The sequence below is a fragment of the Sinocyclocheilus rhinocerous genome, unplaced genomic scaffold (assembly GCF_001515625.1).
Source record: "Sinocyclocheilus rhinocerous isolate Xijiao unplaced genomic scaffold, SAMN03320098_v1.1 scaffold783, whole genome shotgun sequence".
Taxonomy (NCBI): domain Eukaryota; kingdom Metazoa; phylum Chordata; class Actinopteri; order Cypriniformes; family Cyprinidae; genus Sinocyclocheilus; species Sinocyclocheilus rhinocerous.
Genome location: NW_015654936.1, coordinates 126,368 through 130,976, shown reverse-complemented (window position 1 = coordinate 130,976; position 4,609 = coordinate 126,368). Strand labels below are relative to the sequence as shown.

Genomic DNA, 4,609 nt, shown 5'->3' with positions numbered 1-4,609 from the left:
ATAGCCTTCGTGTGGAGCCGGTATCCTCCTGTGTTCTCACCTCAAATGGGTAGAAGCACTGAGAGGCCCCGGTTAGTGTCGCCTTGCTAAAACTGTTCCAGAGAGTCCGTACTATAGACCCTGTCGAGCTCCTCCATTACCTCGGCAGCCAGACGTGGCAGAACGTCCAGCGCCAGGCCCTCACTCGATGAATCCGTGACAACCGGTAGAGGGCTAGTGTTATCCAATCTCACTGAGTGGGTAGTGCTACAACAACAGTGACTGGCCTTCTTGTTGCGAGCCCCGGCCTACACCAAGAAAGGGGCGCAGAAGGCTCGCACAAGACACTGGAAGGGGCAGCAGCATCCATGGCGCTTTGGTAGGGATCTCAATTCGTCGGTCACCGACGTGACTCGGAGTGAACGACTGAAAGGGAACTTCTTGTTTACGTATGTGACCCTCGTTCCCTGAAGGAGGGAATGGAGACGTCACGTCCCGTCGCCACAGCTGCTGTACCACCGCTGAGCAGCCGGGTCATTGGCTTGGCTCCTCAGCGAAAGCCTGAGTATGCGTTGCACCTGACTATAATGTAACAAGAGCTCGTTCAAATACTGAGGTGCTAAACTATTCAGGGCTTTATAAGTAATAAGCAGGATTTTAAAATCTATACGATGTTTAATAGGGAGCCAGTGCAGTGTTGACAGAACCGGGCTAATATGGTCATACTTCCTGGTTCTAGTAAGAACTCTAGCTGCTGCATTTTGGACCAGCTGGAGTTTGTTTATTAAGCGTGCAGAACAACCACCCAATAAAGCATTACAATAATCTAACCTTGAGGTCATGAACGCATTAATTAACATTTCTGCATTTGAAATTGAGATCACAGGTTGCAATTTAGATATATGTTTGAGATGGAAATATGCAGTTTTACAAATGCTAGAAAAGTGGCTTTCAAAGGAAAGATTGCTATCAAATATCAAACCTAGGTTCCTAACTGATGACGAAGAATTGACAGAGCAGCGATCAAGTTTTAGACCGTGTTCTAGATTATTACATGCGCAGGTTTTAGGTCTGATAATTAACACCTCTGTTTTTTCCGAATTTAGCAGTAAGAAATTTCTCGTCATCCAGGTTTTTATATCGACTATGCATTCCGTTAGTTTTACAAATTGGTATGTTTCGCCGGGCCACAAAAATATAGAGCTGAGTATCATCAGCATAACAGTGAAAGATAACACCATGTTTCCTGATGATATCTCCCAAGAGTAACATGTAAAGCGTGAAAAGTAACAGCCCTAGTACTGAGCCTTGGGGTACTCCATACTGCACTTGTGATCGATATGATACCTCTTCATTCACTGCTACGAATTGATGGCGGTCACATAAGCACGATTTGAACCATGCTAATGCACTTCCATTAATGCCAACAAAGTTTTCTAGTCTATGCAAAAGAATGTTGTGGCCAATAGTGTCAAACGCAGCTAGTACTGAGCCTTGAGGTACTCCATACTGCACTTGTGATCGATATGATACCTCTTCATTCACTGCTACGAATTGATGGCGGTCAGATAAGTATGATTTGAACCATGCTAATGCACTTCCATTAATGCCAACAAAGTTTTCTAGTCTATTCAAAAGAATGTTGTGGTCGATTGTGTCAAACGCAGAGCTAAGATTCAGTAGCACTAATAGAGAGATACAACCACAATCAGATGATAAGAGCGGGTCATTTGTAACTCTAATGAGAGCAGTCTCAGTACTATGATATGGTCTAAATCCTGACTGGAAATCCTCACAGATACCATTTTAGAGAGATGCATGATACTGGAAAGAAAGAAAAAAGAAGAAAAAAAACAACAACAAAAACTGACAATGTGATGTTTTGTGTTTCAGATTTAGACAGATTTGTGAACAATATTTGAGAGAAATAGGCCTTTTGGGTACATAGAAAAAGTCTTAGATCTTTGAGTTCAGCTCATGACAAATGGGGGCAAAAACAAAAGTGTTGCGTTTATAATTTTGTTCAGTATAAATAATGATATGGAAAAAAATACAGGAATTTTCTCTTTTTCTTATTTTGTCCTTTTCTATTTGTTCTCACTGTTCTCTCTTCGAAGCTGTAAATAAGACAGATTATTAGAGTATGCTTAATAAGAAAATACTTGTTCGGTTTTTCTACTTCAAAATTTAGTTTCATTGTGTTACTCGCCATTTTTGTAATTATTTGTGAAATTTACTAGAAGCTATTTTTAGAAAGAATTAATCATTCTATGACTGGAGTGATTCTGTTGGGAAGTAGATGTAACATAAAATACAACATAATACAACATAAAAAAACAACATAAAAATAAAAAAGCTGAAAATTTAATTTCCTCTGAAGACTTTTTGTCTGAACCATCTATTTTGGGCTTTTATTATTATTATTATTTTAAAGGACATATGCCCACTGTTTCGGACCAATTAATATAACTATGAAATATAATAATAATAATATATATTATTTGCATTGTTATTATTATTATTCAAATATTAAACAAAAAAAGAAATATATTGCAACAATAAATACTATTGAACTGTGAAATTGTAAGAAACTATAAAACTGCAGTACTATTATTTGTCTTAATTTCTTCATTTTCAAACGTTAAACAACTGAGCTTTTATTTTGGTGGCAAATAAATACACACACTGCAAGTTTCAGAGTAAAGCGTGTCACTGTGTTGTTCATTTACACACTGATAGTTCCTCAGAGCTTCATTCTGAAACCTGCAGCGCTTATATTTATTTAACTGAATCACAGGCTTTCAAGATTTGATAATCACACTTAGCCATATTGTGATATTGATTTTATTTATATATATCGTGCAACCCTACATTAGACCTTATTGAACTTCACTGTGGGCTCTTAAAAATAAAGTTACCAAAAGTGGGTTTTCACAGTGATGTCATAGTAGAACTGTTTTTGCTTCCCCAAAGATCCTTTTAAGTGAACAGTTCTTAAAAGAACCATTTTAATAATCCAAATAATATTTTTTTCACAATAAATAATCTTTTGTGCAATGGAAAGATTCTGTGGATGTTAAAGAGTCTACATCGAACAACGAGATGACAATAAAGAACCTTCAGTGTATGGACAAAAAAGCCTAAATTGGCCTCTGTAGCCAAGACATTGTAAATTGTGCTAATCAATCTCAATATGTCAGACAGCAATGGGGCCCTTCTTTAGCCTAGGGTCCCTGGGCTTAATCCCAGGTAAGCCTCTGCATTAATGCAGCCCTGCATGGAGACCAAAAAGCCCTAGAAATGATCAGACAGAGTTTTGCTGTGTTTAAATCTGTGGGAACATACTGTACACAGTAGTAATGTATTTTTATACCCAGTGATGGTAACTGTCAGCAGAGATAAAGCAGCAGCATCCGCGGCAGCTGTGTGCGGTAATATGGTGGGATGTGGATTTACATACCAAAGATGGAGACAATATGAATAACTGGTATATCATTTCCCATAACAGAGATCTTAATAGCACTTCTTCATTGCTTTTTGCATTACAGTGCAGTCATTTAGTGCAGTTGGAGATACGGCTCCTCCTTGCATTATCAGACATCTACATGTTACAATAAAGCACTTATTTTAAGGCCACCCATCTGAGACAGAACACAAATATCTCTGTTGAGCTCTAAGCAGCGGTTGTTTCCACTGCAGGACATTGAAGGACCTCACACAAATGTTTCCATGGTTCCAGAGAGGGCTGGTCAAGCAAACCGGGCATAAAAGGCAAAGGCAGTATGACTGCAAGGGCAACTGGGGAGAATGTAAGGTCACTGTCAAGTGTGACTTGAGAGAAAGATTTAGGACTTGAAGACTTGAAGCTTTTGAGTTTTGGTGTGAAGTGGTATTAATCCACTGAGGACAAACGGTGACCGTGATTTCACCAAGTACAACATGTTCCTGGATCAGCATCCTTGTTGATCCTGGAACAACATTCCTATCAACCAATCAGAATTGAGAGATAACTTTTCAGTAAATATCTGTTTTAGGCTTACAATCAGGGTTAGGTGCTTCTACACCCTTGTTAATCAGCTATCATTTCCCTCTGATTTTAGGAATAAATTATGGGTACGGTTAGGTTTAGGGGTAGGGATTGGGTTAAGTCTATATTTTTGGACAGTTATGTTGATCCAGGATCAACAAAAGATGTTGATCCAGGAACATGTCTTACTTGGCAAAATCACGGCGACTGAGGACAAACACATAAAATTCAAAGTTAAACAGAAGGCATTCTGGGTCTTGATAATGTAAAGGGTACAACTTTCCATTAATAGGGCACACATTGGAGATCCATTACTTTAAAGCATTACAAAAACACAGATCAGTGCGATTTAAAATGAGAAGTATTACATGTAAAATAATACTGTAATCTAACATAAAACACATTATGTAAAATAATCACATACAAATTAACCTTGTTAAAAATAAACCTTGTTACCACATGACTTTCTCCCTTAACAAAAAATAGATAATTCCATAAAATTTATTAATATTTTCCATAAAATTACTAGAAGTAGCATAATTTGGATAAACAATTTAAAAAGTGGCAACAATAATATAATAGTATTAAACAGTATCAAACCTG

General features: G+C 37.7%; 1 long non-coding RNA gene across 1 annotated transcript in view; it reads right to left on the bottom strand.

Moving 5' to 3' along the window:
* LOC107717818 (uncharacterized) overlaps positions 1–4,609 on the bottom strand; it is a 7,675-nt gene that overhangs the window by 2,174 nt on the left and 892 nt on the right. The window lies entirely within an intron of this gene.